The following is a 20,127-nucleotide window of genomic DNA, read 5'->3' as shown; positions in this document are numbered from 1 at the left end:
TGCTTTTACCACTGTCTAGCTTGGCAAGTCACTGAATATCCCTGAGCCGGTTTTCCTCATTTGCTTCATTGGTTAAATAGAGTAATATTACTTACTTGCTCAACCCATGTTACAAATGAGTGCCACAGAAAAGACTTGGAGACCATAAAGGAAGACAGAAACACTAAGTATTGAACTGTGGTTAATGCTCTAGACTTGAACATTCACTCTCCTCTTTAAAATGATGCCTACCCCCAGGGTCCTTCCTCCTGAGTACTTTCACCAGGAACTGAAGGAACAGTCTTCTGGATTACAAACCTCACTGGGTTCCCTCTTGCTAGCACAGGATTCCACTATTGAGCAGCTCTCATTTCTTGGCTGATCCGCCCATGTACCACTGCCAAGGGTCACCAACCATTTTATCTTATGCATAGATAGATGTTACCACCTTTCCAGTTCTGGCTTTAGCTCTGGTTCCCTGTATTACACTTGGCTCTGGCTAGGGATGAGCCTGATTCTCTGTGCATTTCTCAGGCGGTATTCTCAGCAAAGCTCTTCTAACCCAAAAAACATAACTAGTCTTTTGAAGGTAATCTAGTAGGAAGAGAGCCAGATGTCCCGGATAACATGCTGGCCTCTGATCTAGGTGTATGGCATCATGGTCAGTACTGGGCATTAGAATTAGGTTATTCTAAGCTGGGCACATGAAACCTGGGCACTACCTCAAGCACACAGTTATATGGCCCCTTTGGTCATTACATCAAAACTAATACAGCTACCATAATCTCTTAGCATTCTGCAAGATAACCTATCAGGGACTCTCTGTGATCTGCAAAGAAAGACACATCCCAGTTTTAGCCTATTGGAACACTAGGTTTGGAGCTGGACTTGGAAAACCAGTTCACAGAAAGCTCATGAACCTTGGTGCTGCCCATCCATCTCCTGAAAAATGGGGATGAGGCTTTACAGCGGGAGGGTAAGGAGCAGACATATCTTGGTGTCAAGACAGGGCAGAAAGTGTTGTAGCACAGAAATCCAGTCTACAAGAAAATGTTACACCAGGCTCCCCAGGGCACCATGCCAGCTATCATTCATTAAGCCAGATTTGCAACAATATAAAACAATATTTTTCTCTCTAATTTTTAAAGTTATTTTTTTTCATAGGAATGCTATATATGTTAACGTAAAATGGAATCATTTTTAATAAATATAATTTTTTTCAGTTTTGCTTTCAAATATGGCAAACATTTCTATATATAATCCATATAAACAGAAACTGGAGTTCTCAGTGATCCTTAAGAGAGTAAAGAAGTACACAACCAAAAAGTTTCAGGACTGCAGATTTAATAGAGTTTTAAAATTTGAAACCTTACAAAAAGATTAAACCCATCATTAAATTTATGAACTTCTTCATGAAGTTCTGACAGTCTGAAAGGCAGCTAAATAACTGTAAATTGTAAATTAATGTAACTGTAAATTAATGTGGTGTTCCATTTTAGAATTGTGAAGTTAAAACAACTCTAAATGTATATGCGATATCCAAATTGTGTACCCGAGAGAGAGAGAAAAGGAACAACAAGCAATCTACTTGGTCCATGGACAGATCAAATTGTCTCTATTACTTCCTTTATAAGTGCTTTTGTTCCTTTGTATGTGATTTTAGAAAAGTCAGAAAAGTTTGATGCTTTATAGTCACGTTTGTAGGTAATATGTACTTTGATACAACTTCTATAAGGGGCAATTTGGCAGTATCTATCTATTTACAAATACACATATATTTTCATCCAGAAATTCTATTGTAGGAATTTATCTTATACTTGCTTATACAAGATGACGTGTACAAGATTATTCATTACTTGTATTACAGTATTACTTATAATAGCAAAAAAAAAATAAAAGAACTAGGCAGAAGAAGGGGGTGGAAAATAGAACTAGCTTAAATGTTCCTCAATAGGGTTCTGGTTAAATATGTAATGGCATATACATAAAATAAAATGCAATTTTAAAAAATTAAGGAAGAGCAAGGGAGCTTTCCATTTATGAGTGTGCAGTAATCTTCAGGATTGTTTAGTGATAAAAGCAAGAGTCATATAATAGTATAGTATAGTATGTGATCATTTGTATAAAAAGCGGGTAAACAGAATATTCCAGGAGGATTCACAAGAAACTGTTAACATTGGTTGCCTGTAGGGAAAAGAATTTGGCAGCTGAAGAACAGGCTGGGGAGACTTCACTGAATCCTCTTTTAAACCTTTTGAATTTTGAACCATGTGGATATACAACCTAGTCAAAAAATAAAAATAAAAAACTGGTGAACAAAAACAAAGAGATGACTTGCTAGGAAAGGAGAAAAGAAAGGAGGGGGTGAAAGAGAGAGATGGAGACATACTTGCACATATGCATGTTTGCATGCATACATAAGTGGTCACTGCTTTAGTCTGAGCTATCACCCTGGCTCACTGTTACTAACGTCCTTTTCCTGTCGCCTCTTTTCCTCATCCAGTCTACAAATCAGACTTAAATTCCATGATTGAAGAAAATATAAAAGGAAAAACAATTTCAGCTTTTAAATAGAAACATATCCCCCAAGGTCCCAGAAAGCATTGCTCAGCCCTGAGCCAGATGCCTGTCTTTCCACAGCACCCAAACCATTTTTACTTGGAAAAGAAACTACCATTTATTGAATATGTCCCATCCAGGCCAGGAGCTTCTTGATCTTTGTCTCATTCAATCCTTGCCAACTCTGGGAGATGGGTTAATTGGGAAACTGAAGTTCAAAGAGGTCAAATAGGTCACCTACCTGGTAAATTCCAGTGCCCTCACTAGTAAATGATGAAGCTGGGCCACTGCCCTTGGTCTACCTGACCCCAGAGACTTTGACCTTTCCAATACTCCATGTAACCCCTCTACCTGGGGTAGAATGCAGGACAGGGAGTCACTGTAGTGAAATGATTGTTTCTTGACTTTGGGATTTGGAAGTTTGTGCTCGTATGCCCTTCTCCTATCTCTTTCCCCTTCATGTAGAAAGAGCTGGATGTGGAAGGTGACGATAATACTGCTGTGTGCATGGGCTACAGCAAGATACTACCAAGAACCTTGAAATGAGACAGCCTCCTGAGGTTTCAAACCAGAATAGAATGGAATTATGCCATGCCACCTAAATATACAGCATTGAACTCTGGGCTAGCCTCTTTGAGCCATAACTTCTCTACAGGTACCAATGACCTTTCTGAGGGTGAAATGTACCAATCAGAAAGCCAGCCTCAGAAACAGGACGGGAGGGTGGCTGTGACAGGCATGTTCCCTTTGTAGAGCATCACGATGGAGAATTCCTAGCTTTTCTCCCTAAAGTGCGCCTAAGAGCTGAGATGAGGCTGGAGGTATCATCTCCAACATCATCATCAGCAACAGTAACCACTCTGCTTTAGCATGTCCTGCCTGTGTCAGCTACTGTCCTAATGGCTGTGTGTGCTCTCGCGCATTGAGCCTCGCAATTCTGTGAGCAAGAATCTTTATTGTCTTCATTTCATTGTTGAGACAATAGAGGTTTGGAGAAGTTAAGTGACTTGATCAAGGTCAGATGGCTAAGAAGTGGCAGAGCCTGGGTCTTAAAACGTTGGACTGTCAAACTCCAAGCACAGGCTCTTGACGTTGCTACTGTACTGCTCACCCTAAGCCAGAAGCTGCCCATCTCAAGGTCAAAACTTCTTTGAGGCTTCATGTTGTTTTTTAAGTTTAGGCAACTTTGGGCATTTTAATTAATAACATATCTGTGTATTTTAGTGTAAAGATGTTATTTTCAATTATCAATTCATTTATTTAACTTTTTACCGCCCAAATCTTTGGTGCCCTAGGAAGATGTGCTGAGTTTATCCTGAGCCTTTTGTACCCCCTTACCCCCTGCAGTATAGCCCAAAGGACTCTTGAACTCCATTTTAAGAAATATGATCCAAAGATTAAGCAGTCAAGTCCTCATGCTATTGAACACTGCAATTATAAAATGAATACCCCTTATGCTTTGTATACCCATATTATCAAGTATCCAGTGATTATATTTGCCTTCTCATATACTTGAAGTACAGAAGAGAATGGACTAAACAAAAGATTGAACAACTGGTTCCCTAAACTGTTACATTTCTCATTGTATATTAATAAAGTTGGCATTGTTCCATATATCAATCTTCATGTATTTGGTTATAGTGACTCTTCCCAGAGAGAGAACTTGTATTTCCAGGACCCCTCATCCCCCCCCCTTTTTTTTGGTAAAATAATACACCTGTTTTACTCAGGGTAATTATGCTAGCTGCTATAACAAATAACCCCGAAGTCCAGAGATGTACCAATTCAGTGTTATTTCCTGATTACATCACAGTGTGATATAAGTTGTAAGCTCTCTGTAGTCACTCCTTACAGTGGTGACTCAGGCTTCCAGGCTCCTTCCATCCTATGATCCTGATTTCTTAAACATATAGGTTCCAAGCTTGAAGCAGATTTTATGTCCACACAGGCTTGGACATAGAAAACATCACTTCTATCTGCATTTCATTGACCTTAACCTAACTGAAGAGGAAGGTAGGAAATAAGTTTTTCCTTTCTGCCCAGAAAGAGGAAAAGATAACAGAATTTTGTGAACACAAAGCATTGTCTCTCCTACAGTCCCCTTCCTTTGGAAGACTGTAATACCAAAACCTAATCCTCCCAGTTCTTTGGAACTGGCAATACAGAATCTCACCCTCATGGCCTAAGAAGCTGGTGGACCCGTGACCTGAGCTAAACAAAATCAAATGTCTTTCTCCTGGTCATTTGAATATTGAGTAAAGTCGCAAGAGCAGAAGGCACATAGTTGAATTGTATGATGGCAATGCCCAGAGACGTGAGTCATGCGTCGGGCCATGCGTGCTGGCTGCAGAATTCTTGTGGTTGCCTTGGGTCCTTTCCCTCCTAACATCTAATTGTCCAGCTCTTTTGTCAACTCTGTGAGCTCACCACTGTCATTCCAACTAATCCCCTATTCATGATTAAGTTTCTGTTACTTGAACCCAAATACCTTAATCAATATCCAGTATTTGCTTCCTACATGCTGACCAACAAGATTCTTATTCCCTCATGACTTAACCCTGAACTGTAATAATTTCACTGAGGTGGTGCCTCCCCTTGGGCATGTGATGTGGTGTCTAACCAATCTTTTCCGGGTGACACTTCTTTATCTCATTACCTGCTGTCTTTCATCTTCTATGCATATGTAAAAAGCAATTAACAGTACAAAGCAAATGTTTAAGACGAAATAAGTGGTAAAGACAACATGATATCATCCTCAGCAGGGATGTCAAGTGGGCAATAGAATCGAATCCAGGAGTGATCTCTAAAGAAAGATCCCAGACAACAATTTGTCAATCTTTTCTATTTCACAGACAAAAATCAAGATTCAACAATAGCACAGTCCAATAGAAATGTAATGCAAGCTACATGTGTGATAGGGACTGAATGTTTATATCCCTCTAATATTCATAATTTGAAGCCCTAACTCCCAATACAATGATATTAGGAGGTAGGTCTTTTAGGAGGTAATTAGCTTTAGATGAGGTCATGAAGATGGGGCCCCCATTTTGGAATTAGTGCCCTTGTAAGAAGAGAAAAAGATCAGAGCCCCATTCTCTCTCCATGTAAAGATACAGCAAGAAGGTGGCCATCTGCAAGCCAGGAAAAGGCCCTCATCAGGAACCAATTCTACCAGTACCTTGATATTGGACTTCCCAGCCTCCAGAACTGTAAGAAGTAGATATCCATTGTTTAAGTTACCCAGTCTATATGGTATTTTATAATAGCAGGCTGATCTGACAAAGACTATGTAATTTTGAATTTTCTGGTGACTCTATTAAATAATGTAAAAAGAAATAGGTGAAATTAAGTTTAATGACATTTTATTTAACCCAGTATACCCAAAGTATTATCATTTCAAAATGTGATCAATGTAAAATTATTAGTAAGATATTATACATCCTTTTTGTCATATTAAGACTTCAAAGACTGGTGCATATTTTACAGTTAGAGCACATCTCACCTGAGACCAGCCACATTTCAGGTGCTCAATGGCCACATGTAGCTAGTGGTTACCATATTTGACAGCCCAATTCTATAAAGTGCTGGGAGGAAAAAGGGTTATAACAACAACCACTATTTCTTGAGCCCTGCCATGTGCCAGGACATGTCAACGCTCCTTACACACTTCTCCATTTGATCCTTGGAATAACCTTATGAAATTGATATTCTTTTCCTTATTTTAAAAATAAGAAAGATAAGACTTAGAGAGTTTAAGAGACTTGTGTAGTCACACAGTGAGCAAAGGACAGAAGACAGAGCAGATCACATGTGAGTCTATTTAACCCAAAGCACTTTCTAATTAATCTCATGCTTCCCATTTACAGATATGAGAAGATGAATTGCTCTGGACTTTACCCCAAAGGTTATGAAGCAAGAACGATCCTAAACAAAGCTCAGAGGAACAGTACTAATACCACAAGTAAAGTATTCAACCACACCTTCTGTTCCCTGTGAAGGCACAGGGCACCTACTATGAGAATTAGAGAAGCAGAAACAAGGTGTTAATAAATTTCCCCAGTCAAAAAAATTCTATAAGAAGCACTGGTGAGGGGATAAATAAGATGAAAACAAAAGGAAATCTACACTAACCAGAAAGAGATAAGTGAGTTTGAACATTGACAAATGGCAGAGTTGGTGATATATAAAAGTAATCATAACCTTGGCAGATAGACATGCAATTTCAATAAGCAAGTAGACGAGGGTGACACAGATCCCATCTGTAAAGTTGCCCCTGGGAGGAGGAGAAACTGGAGCCTGGAGCCATGTCAGGGGTTACCTAGATTGACTATGGGGACAAAGGAAAGCAAGTCATAGGAAGAGCCAAGGTCACAACAGAGGAAACAGGAATGTGCAACCAACCAACATGTGTGTGAGAGAACACACTGTTCTGGTGGGCTCCACACAGACCACCAGGGCAGACACAGCTGCTTATATGGACCCAGTTAGGACTAACCCCCAAAGCTGGAGTCCATATACACAATCCTCAGTGAAATGAGAGCATCATGCTAATTTATTAAACACTTACATTATGCCTTTTCTAAATTTAGAGTTTAAATATCTTTTATTTATGAAATGATGGTTATAATGACTAGCTGTTGTTTGGGTGGCTTTGGCTGTCTGTTTTTTGGCAAATGTAAAAGTTGACAACCTTATATTGGTCCTCCACTTTTATTATTTTGTAAAAAAAATTTAGTGCTATATAAAATTTAAAAAAACACTGCTTAAGAGTCCATCCTTTCTCATATATATTGGATTTTGCTTCTCTCTGGTATAATTTCAACTATTCTTTCCACCCTAGCTCCCTGCCCTCAGCACAAAAATATGCTCAAATTTCTTCCAATTAAACCAGATCAAATGAAACTTTTCTTAAACTCTCCTCTCTTCCTCTTTAGGTACACCTAAGCACCTGTTTCTTTTTTAACTACCATTCTTTTCTCAATTCCACCAATTTCTTCCACCCACCCACCCCCCAATTTTTTTACACTGGAAATGGAACACCAAACAATTGTGCAATAGTTTCTCCACTCCACCAAAATAAATATTAACTGAAATCTATTATTTGGTTGTAATGTTTTCCCTTATGGTTGAATCACTATTAAAACAATATTGTGAGAGGGCAGTTCAAGATAGCAACAGAGGAAGACTCTGAACTCATGTCCTCCCATGGACACAACAATTTACAACTACATATGGAATATTTTTCTCCCGAAAAAAAGACCTGAAAACTGGATGAACAGTACCTCCACAACAAAGGACAAAAAGACTACATTGAGGTGATTAAGAGAGGCAGAAACATGGTCTTCCTAAAAACCCTACCCCAGGCATGGCGACTCACAATCAGGAGGGATCTCAAAAATATTGAAATTCTCCCTAGGGAACGAGAGGTTTGTGCCCCACATCAGGCACCCCAACCTTTGGGTCCAGCACCAGAGAGACTAGTCCCCCAAATGTCTGAAAACCTATCTGGATTACATCCAGGAGAATAATACAACAGTAGGGAATGGAAAACCCACTCTTAAAGGGCTTGCACACAGACTGACACTAGGACTGAGCACAAAAGTAGCAGTTTGAAAACACCTACACCATAAGTGAAGGAGATCCACTTACTAATCTTAAAGTATCTGTCAGAGACACAAGAACCTACTGGGTCTCTCTTCAGGGACAGAGGCACTGGTGAGCACCATTTTTGCAATCTCATTCTATCTTGCTAGTGCTGGCACTGGCAAGCACCATTTTGGCACTTTCCATCTAACCTGATAGTCAGTGGGCATGCTCCATCCATCTCTGTGCCATAGCTATGCCCTAGATAGGTGAATGCTCTGCCCCTTGACCCATGCTACAGCCATGGGCCCACCACAGCCAGCAGGCTCAACCCAAACAGGGGTGCCCCGAAAGCACCTGGCTCTGGTGGTTAGGAGGAAATTTTGCTTTTGAGCCCAGCAGAACATCTACTAAAGACCACTCCCGCAAGACTGGAAGAAGTAGCTGTCTTGCCTAATACACAGAGACAAACATAGACAGTCAAATAAAGTTAGGAGGAAAAGGAATATATTCCAAATGAAAGAATAAGACAAAATCTCAGAAAAATACCTTAATGAAACAGAGATAAGTAATCTTCCTGATAGAGTTCAAAGTAATGTTCATAAATATGCTCACTGAACTCGGGAGAAGAGTGGTTGAAAACAGTGAGAATTTTAACAAAGAGACAGAAAATACAAGAAAATCCCAAACAGAAGTCACAGAACTGAAGAATACAATAACTGAACTGAAAAAAAAAAATACACTAACAGGGTTTAACAGCAGACTGATGAAACAGAAGAAAAATATCAGCGAGCTGGAAGACAAAGCAACAGAGCTCATTCAGACAGAGCAGGAGAAAGCAAACAGCATTTTAAAGAGTGTAGCTACCTTAAGGGACTTATGAGACAATATCAGGAATTTAACATTTGCATTATAGGGTTCCCAAAAGGAGAAGAGATAAAAGAGGGCAGACACTTATCTGAAGAAATGATGGCTGCAAACTTTCCTCATTGGGGGAAGGAAACAGACATCCAGGTCTAAGAAGCCCAGAGAGTACCAAATAAACTGAACCCAAAGGATCCACACCAAGACACATTATAATAAAAATGTTAAAAGTTAAAGATAGAGTATCCTAAAAGCAGCAGGAGATAAAAACAAACAAACATGTTACATACAAGGGAAACCCTATAAGGCTATCGACACATTTTTCAGCAGAAACTTTGCAGGCCTGGAGGTAGTGGAATAACATATTCAAAGTGTGGAAAGGAAAAAAAAACTTCCAACCAAGAATACTCTACTCTGCAAGGTTATCATTTAGAATTGAAGGATTCATAAAGAGTTTTCCAGATAAGCAAAAGTTAAAGTGGTTCATTGCCACTAAACCAGCCTTACAAGAAATGTTAAAAAAGACTTCTTGAAGCTGAAAAGAAATGGCACCAATTAATAACAAAAAAACATACGAAAGTAAAAATTGCACTGGAATTTTATATATCTTTACATATATATATATATATATATATATATATATATATATATAAAGATATACATATATATGTAAAGATATACATATATATGTAAAGATATACATATATATATGTAAAGATAGTGAAGGTAATGGATTAATCACCTATAAAGCTAATATGATGGTCCCAAAACAAAAGTAGTAAAATTAACTAAAACTACAATAACTAGTTAAGGTTAAGAGATACTAAAAAAAAATATGTAAAATATGACATCAAAAACATTAAATGTTGGGGGACTAAAAATGTAGAGTTTTGGAAGTGTTCAAATTTAAGTTGCTATTAACTGAAAATAGACTGTTGTATACATAGGATGTCATATGTGAACCTCATGGAAACCGCAAAGCAAAAACTCATAGTCAAGACACCAAAGAAAATAAAAAAGGAAGCTAAACATAACGCTAAAGCAAGTCATCAAATCACAGGAAAGAGAAGGAGGAAAAAGAAAGGAAAACAGAGGAACTACAAAAAACGACCAAAAAACAATTAACAAAATGGCAATAAGTACATACCTATTAGTGAGTACTTTAAATGTAAGGGGACTAAATTCTCCAATCATAAGACATAGAATGGCTGAATGGATTAAAAAAACAAGACTCATCTATATGCTGCCTACAAAAGACTCACTTCAGAAGTAAGGACACACACAGACTAAAAGTGAAGAGATAGAGAAAGGTATTCCATGCAAATGGAAATGGTGTAGCAGTACTCATATAAAAAAATATATACTTTAAAACTAAGACTGCAATAAAAGACTAACAAGGGTATTACATAATGACTAAGGGGTCAATCCAAGAACAAGATAAACATTTATAAATATGTATGTAACCAAAATAGAAGCAACAAAATATATAAAGCAAATATTGACACACCTAAAGGAAGAAATTGATAGCAATACAATAATAGAAGGGGACTTTAACACCACACTTACATCAATGGATAGATCCTACAGACAGAAAATCAATAAGGAACATTGCCCTTAAATGACACATTTCACCAAATTGATTTAATAGATACATACAGAACACTCCACCCAAAAGCAGCAGAATATATATTCTTCTCAAGCGCACATGGAACATTCTCTAGGGTAAATCAAATGTTAGGCCACACAACAAGTCTCAATAAATTCAAGAAAATTGAAATTATATCAAACATCTTTTCCAACACAACAGTATAAAATGAGATATCAATTATAAGAAAAAAGCTGGAAAAACCACAAAACTGTGGAGATTAAACAACATGGTACTAAACAAATGGGTCATTGATGAAATCAAAGGAGAAATAAAAAAACACCTAGACACAAATAAAAACAAATATGACATACCAAAATTTATGGGATGTAGTAAAAGTGGTTCTAAGAAGGAAGCTTATAGCAATATAGGCCTACCTCAAGAAATAAGAAAAATCTCAGATAAACAATCTAACTTTACACCTAAAGGAACTAGAAGAACAAATGAAGCCCAAAGTTAATAGAAGGAAGGAAATAATAAAGATCAGAGTGGAAATAAATGAAGTAGAGGTTAAAAAAACACAAAGATCAATAAAACTAAGAGCTGGTTCTTTAAAAAGATAAACAAGATTGAGAAACCTTTAGCTTGACTCACCAAGCAAAAGAGAGAGGGCTCAAATAAATAAAACTAGAAATGAAAGAGAAGTTACAACTGATGCCACAGAAATACAAAGGTTCATAAAAGCCTACTTGAACAATTACACACCAAAAAATTAGACAACCTAGAAGAATTTAATAAATTTCTAGAAACATACAATCTTCTAAAACAGAATCACAAAGGAAAACAAATCAGAATAGACCAATTACTAACAGAGAGATTGAATCAGTAATAAAAAACTCCAACAAACAGAAGTCCAGAACCAGATGGCTTCACTGGTGAATTCTACCAAACATTCAAAGGTTTAATACTCATTCTTCTCATACTCTTCCAAAAAAATTGAAGAGGAGGGAACACTGCCAAACTCATTTTATGAAGCCAGAGTAACCCTGATATCAAAACCAGACAAAGACACCACAGAAAAAGAAAATTACAGGTCAGTATCCCTGATGAGTAGAGATGCAAAAATCCTCAACAAAATATTAGCAAACTGAATTCAACACTACATTAAAAGCATCATCCACCATGATCAAGTGGGATTTATTCCAGGGATGCAGAGATGGTTCAACATCCTCAAATCAATCAAGGTAATATACCGCATTAACAAAATGAAAAGAAAATAAATCATACAATCATCTCAATAGATGGAGAAAAAGCATTTGACAAAATTCAATTGAAAGAGAAAGACAAATACTGTATAACTTCATTTATATGTGGAATTCAAAAACAAAACATAACAAAACCCAGACTCATAGATACAGAAAACAGATTGGTCGATGCTAGAGGGGAGGGGGTGGGCTGGAAGGGTGAAGCAAATGGGTAAAGGGGATCAAGAAGTACAAACTTCCAGTTATAAAGTAAGTAAGTCATGGGGATAAAATATACAGCATGGGAATATAGTCAGTATTATTGTGCTAATTTTGTATGATGCCAGATGGTAACTAGATTTATTGTGGTGATCATTTTGCAATGTACACAAATGTTAAATCGCTATGTTGTATATATGAAACTAAAATAACATTGTATGTCAATTATACTTCAATAAAAATTTTCAAAATTTCAAAAATAAAACAGTATTACCTTCTTCCTATTTAATCACCTTAGGAGGGCCCAGTACTTCAGCTATGTATTAAATAGTCCTTTGTCAGATACCTAGGGAACTTAGCCAAATTTATATGCTTGCATATAAAAGAAAAGCCATGTTCCAAACTGGCTTTTAAATATGCTTTGTGTTCCTTTTATCTTTTTATTTTGACATAATTTCAGAATTACAGAAAACTTGCAAATTGTACAAATAATTCCTACTATCTTTCACCCAAATTCCCTAAGAATGAACGTTTGAAACTAAGTTGCAGACATGATGCTATTTATTCTTCATATCAGGGTCCTCCAGAGAAACAAACCAATGATACACACACAAACACACACACATACACACACATGTACACACACACATATATATACATATATATATACGTATATGTATATATACACATATACATATCTCTTAAAATCTCTCTCTCAAGAGAGAGATTTATTTTAAGGAATGGCTCACACAACTGGGGGCTGGCAAGTCTGAAATTTGTAAGGCAAATTCAGGTAAATGTTTTAGTCTTGTGTCTGAATTCCACAGGGCAGCAGGCTGAAAACTTAGGCAGAATTTCTATATTTCAGTCTTGAGATTTCCTTCTTCTTTGGAAAACCTAAGTCTTTGCTCTTAAGGCCCTTCAGTTGATTGGATGAGGCCCAGCCACATTACAGAGTATAATCTGGGTTACTCAAAGTCTACTAATTTAAATGTTAATCACATCTTAAAAATACTTTCACACCAACATTTAGATGGTTGTTTAATCAAACAACTGGACATCATAGCCTAGTCAAGTTGACATATAAAATTAACCATCCCCAATCCCTAAAATTTATGTAGTGTATATTTCCTTGAAAAGTACATTCTCTCAATAACCACAGGAAAATTTGAAAAATTAGAAAATTAACATCAATACAATGCTATATACAATACAATATACTGACCTTATTCAGATTTCACTAATTTTTTCAATAGCAAAAAAAATTTTTAAATAAAAATAAATATGGACTGTTCCAGAGCAAACAAGAAAAATGTTTAATAATCAGAAACTATTATCAAGAAAGCAATTTTCATGAAAGGATTATTGATTTTTTTTTAAAAAAATTCTCATTAAGGAAATAAAATGTTGGCAATTCTCTGATGGACCCGCCCATTTTTAAAAATTTGATCTTCAAAATCCCTAAATCTGGTACCTGGCTGGAGATTCTATCCTTTTTTATATGCTCAAGTACCTTGTTTTTATAATTCTTTAAACTCTCCATTTCTACTGGCCCCTTTTCTTCTACATATAAATATGTTCAGGTCTCTCCTGTCTTCAAGTTAAACAAAAGCAAACAAACCTTTATCTAATTCCTACCTTTCTCTTTTGCCATTATCCTAGTTCTTCCCATCAAACCTAGACTTCTAGAAAGAATCACCCACACCTGTCTCATTTTCCTCTCTTTCCATTTAACTTCTCAATTATAGAGGACGTCAATCAAATCCCTTTATCCTTGTTCACAATCGTAGCTGTAGAGGGTGCAGCTCACTGGCCCATATGGGAAGTGAACCAGCGACCTCATCGTTCGGAGCATGGCGCTCCATCCACCTGAGCCACAGGGCCAGCCCCAAATAAACCAATTCTGATTAATGAAATGAGAAGGGAAGTCTACAGGCAACATCTCTCATTTTCTTGCTCTCACAATGAAGCTTCTGCTAAGAACCTTCCCTGCTTTGTAATGAGGTGATGCTCACAGCTGCTGCAGCCTCTTGTAACCATGAGGACACTTAGCCAAATAGGTGACTGATAAAACTCAGTGACACTACAAGAGGTAGTTAACATTTTGCAACTAGGGAACCTTCATTAGACAATTAAATAGTCATTTCTCCCCCCCTAGAATTTAAGGCCTAAAAAATCCATTATTTATAAACTTTATTTTTCAGTTTTTAAACATCCTAATTATTTACGAATATTATAAAAGCACTATTTCTTATTCCCCCCTCCTTTTTATTTCTTGTTGTGCGAATTCCCAGTATTTCAACTATGTTGTGTAAAATAAGCTATTGATGGATATCTTAAGAATTTAACCACTGGACATGTCATTATGTGTAAGACAAAATTCCAAGGTGGCATACAAATGAACTTAATAATAATTCATTTGTGAGCTGGACTGCCCTGGAATCTATCAGTTAATGGCAATTCTATGTCCATGGCTCCCAGACTTTCAATTTAATATGAGTTACTTTAATGAAATATTTTTCTAAGGTTCTGTGCACTTTCTTATGTATGGCCCTTTCAAAAGGCTGCCCGGCAGGTTGGTCTATGATTTTTCAGCAAAGATAGCAGTGGTATTTCAAAAGAGCTTTTAAGATTTAGAAATCATTTACAGGGAAGTGATTTTTAATGAAGTGGTTCAATAGTTCTCATTATCAAAGAATGTTGATTTGGATGTCTGCCTGGACTGCACTTTAGGGAAAAAAGAATTGTCAAAGTACCTTTAAGGCTATATGCCCACGATCTCCTTTGTTTAGTGCTCAATTTTACCAGTAGATGTCACTGTAGGCAGACATGATTTTAGAAAAACACAAAAAGGTGACCTCATTAGTGTTAAAGGATATCAGGGGGAAAAGCAAACAATCTCTTCTATATGTAAACATATGGTCTTTTATTTAAGAAAACACAATAGGCATCTAATAAAAGTTTGCTGAGTGAGTTAATGAACAATCAATGTATATGAATTATTCTGCCTTGAAATCTTTGTGACCGAGTCATGTTCAGATAGGAATATCAGAAGGAAAGTTTTAGAATTTGCACAATAAAAATGATCTCTAAGATATGAGTGGACAAGTGTGGAAGAAAACAACTTGTTTAGAGTCCATTCATGAGAAAGGGCATGAGACTTCAAGCAATTCTATTTTGCAGACGTTAAATGTACCCACCCTATGTCAGCACTGAGTTAGTTTCTACTGGAAACAAAGAGGGATTCATGGTACCTAGAGCTCCATGGGAAAGTGAAGCAGAGGCCATTTGTTTTGTCCTCCGTCTGTGAAATGGGGAAGGGTCAGATTTTCCTGGCACCAGAGACAGGTAAGTTCTAAAATCTGGGAGAAGGAGCCAAGAAACAATTCCCACTAGCTTTCCTTCAACACCCACTTTCCTTTTTTAAAAACTGAGGCTTGCCTGCAGATAACATACAGAGATTAAGAAAACAATTTACAAATCTGGCAAATTATTCTGAGTTTTGATACCAATTATGTATGCAATAAGTATTACATCCATTTTCAGTGCTTGCTAAGTGGCACACTCCATATCAAGTCCTTTATCTGATTTAATCCCCCCAAAAGCAATATGAGGCAGGAATTTTTATTATCCTCATTTTAAGAAATGAAGTCTCTACAAAATAGTAGGGTTGGGGGGGGCAGGTTGAGAGGTTCAACAAGTTGTCCAGGATCAACCAATTAACGAACAGTAGAATGAAAGGTAGAACCAGACTCCAACCTAGTCCTGTGTGAAGCGCCCTGCCATGCTTTTTCTTAGTTCATTACGCCAAGGCTCCAGGCAGGGTCTGACTGCAGAGAAAATCTGGAGTCTACATCGTTTAGTTGATTTTGCCCCTTTCATTTTTTAAATCTTAATTATTGAACCATGCCTCTGAACCAGACACTCTGCTTTGTGCTAGAAGAATCAATGAGCCAGAAGAAGGGGAATATAATTGGAAGAAAGCCGAATGTCCTTAGGAGAACTAATAATTGAGTGGGAGATAGAGATGGGGGTGTTTGGAGAAGAGGGGAACTTGAATGAGGACAGCCATCCAGTCTGTCTTCTCCTCACAGCTAAGGAGTGTTTGGGGATAGGGGAGAAGATTTGGAGCAGCTGCTGTGAGGAATGTGGTAGGTTAAATAATATGTCTGGAGAAGAGAGGGGTATTTCAGGATCCTTCTTTCCACTCCTCAAAATTAAGTGAGCTTATTTCCTCAGATTTTCCAAAACAAAGTTCACCTCTGGCTAGAGTTCAAGCTTAAAAAATTCCAGTACAGAAGTTAGTCTTGTCTCTTGAAAATTTGTCAGCACTTAAAAAAGTTTGTTATCACGAAAACAGATCACTGATAATACTACTTTAAGGACATGGAGGCTGAAATGCTCACTTGGCTTTCAATGTTGATTATCTATTTAACTTGATATTTCTTGATGTCACCTAGTTTCTCAAATCAAGTAAGAAATGTTCTCAAAACCACAAGTTGAAATCGTGAGACAAACCTAACAGGTAGATACATTTGTAGTTGTGCTGTCAAGGCACATGAGTTTATTGCTCTAAGTCCTTGGGTTTTGAACAATGTCATCTGCCTGCTTTGTGTTTCTTCATAAATGTGTAGATATTTTCTGGCCCCATCAGGATGTTTTCATTTCTGCCTCCATTCCACTTAAAATATTTTGTTAAATATCTCATTGCATTTTATGTTTAGAAATCCTCTCTTTGAGACATTCCGTCTTGCTTCTGGTGAGGGAGGTAAATCTGGTGGAGTGTTAATTACTAAAGGAATTTCTTCAGACTCAAAGCTTCCCCCATACACTTTACCTCAGAGCAGGTAGAAAATGTTACTCTGGAGAAATTATAGGATATATATCTCTAAAGCAAGTGCTTAATAACCAAGTCCATTATTAGTATATTTTGCCAGAGAGGACTTCACAACTATAAATTCATTATTAAAGCCCTCAACAAGAGGGAAAACTCCCCAAACAGGAAACACAAATTACTAATAAATATATGAAAAATTGTTAACCTTTCTATAAGGAAACAAAGAAAACATTTACAGAGCAATTAGTTCTTTTCACTTTAAGTTACAATTTTTTTTAAATGATAATAACTCAATATTGGCAAAAGGGATCAAATTACAGGTGGCACTATAGTTAGCAGTATAAACCGGTAAAATATTTTTGAAAATAAATTTGCAATACGTATCATGTCTTGTAGCCCAGTATCTCCATTTCTAGGAATCTTTCCTAAGAAAGTAATCTGAACACACACACACAAAACCTTTACATAAAGATATTCCTTTTTATAATTTGTAACAATAAAAATATAAATAACTATTTCCCTATTTGAGTGTATTAGGTTTTTAAAAAAGCTACACTAATAGATTAGAATATTAGCATCTTTTCACAATTATGTTTATAAAGAAAGAAGGAAAATAATTGTGATATGATACTAAATGGAAACATCAAAGGAATAAATAAGTAAACACATATGAAAACACATATAAAGAATATATGTAATTTACATATATACAGGGGGTGCCAAAAAGTGTATAAACATTTTAAGAAAAGAAAACGGTATTAAAATTGTAATATTCAATATATAGCGACAACAAAAGATGAACACAAGTCACGTTTGATGTCTGCAATTACAAGAGGTGCTCAAAGTGGTTACCATCAGCGTCCAGACACTTCTGATTACAGCTAGCTACTGCTTGAGCAACATTGACCAAAGTGTCCACCTATATACATTTTTTGACACCCTCGATATACACACGTCCTTTCTGTAAAATGACTAGATGATCTCTGAGGTCCCAAGTGTGAGTCTATAAAGTGAATCTCACAGTGTATTTTCACCACTCACTGGAAACTATAAAATGATGTCAGTGACACCACTCGTATTAGGTCAGATTCCCTAGAAGCAGAGCTTGAGAAAGGCATTGGGGTGTGCGTGATTTACTGGGGACATGCCTGTGAGGGCATTAAAGAAAGAGACTGGGGAGCGGGAGAGAGGCACGCAAGGAAGTAGTTCAGGTAAAGTCTAGTCTTGGCCTGATTGGGGGTGGGTTGATGGTGGTGGTGGTGGTGCTCTGGAACATAAACCACACCACAGCATTGTAAGTGGTGCCCATCCCAAGAGCAGTTCTGGGGGTGCATGGGACAGGGTAGAATCAATGAGCCATTAACAACAGCCCAGTTCACAGCAGCCAGGCACTGGGTGCAATAGCGAAGGAAAACTGGGCTGGCCCCGTTGTGTCTACCAAGCCATCTAGGGCCATTGTGAGAACTAAATGAAGTCACAGTTGTGGCCCCCTGAGACCCATCAAGGAACACAAGTAGCTTTTCTTACTCTTAATTGTAACTAGCTACTGGCTTTTAGAAACCACACCTAATTTTAAATACATATATAAATCTGACTATTTGAGGAAACAAGGTTGAGCCCTCCTTAGTAGCCAGGTGGCCTTGATTTCTCTGGATTGGTTTTTCTCCTGGGTAAAATAAAGTGATTGAATTAAATCAATGAAGGATCCTTAATCTGGGCCTGGAAATCTCCAGGAGTTGTATTGAAATTCAGCCTTCCAAGCAGTTTTCTGGGATTAAGGTGCATAACTTCCATCAGATTCTTTAAGGAGAGAGTGACCCAAAAAAGCTGACTTCCAAGCTTCCTTCCACTCCAACACTTGATTATGAGTGTGATAGGAGACTTAGGTCAAAGGAGGAAATTAAGCATTACATTCTTTGTTCTGGTTTTGTAAATACCGTCAATTAGAAGAAGGATGCTTTGGCTTCATCTTCCCTCATTCAGATTTAGGAATATTAAAGGCAGGCTCCCAAGACACACTAAATAACTCTCATGGCTACATCTCCACCATTGCCCTGTCAATCTTTTTACAGAGGAGGAAACTGAGATGCTGGTGCAGGGACTCATCCAAAGTCCAACAGCACCCCCTTGTGGTTAGGATCTAGATGGTCAAGACTTCTTGTGGTCAAATATCCTAGGGAACATATTTTGGATATTTTTATTTTAAAAAATTTATACCTCTTTTTTTCTCTTTCAAAAGTGATACTTTAAAAATTCAACAACACAGAAATATTTAAAATATAAATGGAAGGCTCAACTTCCTAGTTTACTTCCCTACATGCTAAGTAAAATAGTGGATTCTTTTTTATAGAGATACATAAAGAATTGTTTGTTTGATTGAATGTTACAAAACTGATCATATTATACACACCGTCTGGCAACTTCTGTCCAGACAGCATATCTTAAGTATTTTTTCATGTTAGAACATAAAGATGTACCTCACTTATTTGAAAACTGTAATAAGAACAACTTATACATATATCAAAACCACTCATATGCTAATTTGAACTGCTAGGTTAAATCGTTTTTTTGAACATCATACGAGTGAAACTTCTGCCATCTTGGAGAAATTATTCAAACTTCTTATAAACTAATTATAGAGGTTGTAGCTCTGCACTGTTCAAAAAAATTCAGAAACTGTTCTGGACCACTCACAGGACATTGTTCAAGTAAGCCTGTTCCCACAGCCCCAGGGAACGGCCCTCCATTAAGTGCTCAGCAAGGTTCAGGCCCATCTGCTTTGCACAGGTGCTCATGACATCATAATTATAAACTGTGCAATAGCAAGAGAACATATCAGCTGCCTTACCATGATTATACTATATTATATTATATTATATTATATTATATTATATTATATTATATTATATTATATTACATTATGTTATACTATATTATATTATATATTATAATGTTTAGCTCTTATAATTTTAGAATCCTACCCTATATCCTTTGAGTTTTGTAAGTTTTGGACTCTTATGATTTAATAAATGTTATATTTTGGTAGAAGTGAAATAAGTAACCTAAGAACTAGAAGCCGAATGATAGGTAGATAGAGATACATAGATATAGATGCATAATTATTTAACAAATCCTATTAAAACAAGACATTTTAATAGCTTCAAATTGAAGCTCAGTTTGGCAAGGCAGAAACAAATTTTACTTACCCTAAAATGCAAATAAAGTTTCATGGGTGGAATTTTATATATAATATTTTT

At 36.8% G+C, this 20,127-nt stretch overlaps 1 long non-coding RNA gene across 2 annotated transcripts in view; it reads right to left on the bottom strand.

Moving 5' to 3' along the window:
• The window catches only part of LOC141572919 (uncharacterized), a 177,884-nt gene that overhangs the window by 104,405 nt on the left and 53,352 nt on the right, over positions 1 to 20,127 (bottom strand). The gene's annotated exons all lie outside the window — the stretch shown is intronic.

Source organism: Rhinolophus sinicus, linkage group LG07 (genome assembly GCF_036562045.2).
Source record: "Rhinolophus sinicus isolate RSC01 linkage group LG07, ASM3656204v1, whole genome shotgun sequence".
NCBI lineage: Eukaryota > Metazoa > Chordata > Mammalia > Chiroptera > Rhinolophidae > Rhinolophus > Rhinolophus sinicus.
The sequence above is the reverse complement of the archived record's forward strand: the minus strand, read 5'-3'. Positions and strand labels throughout refer to the sequence as shown.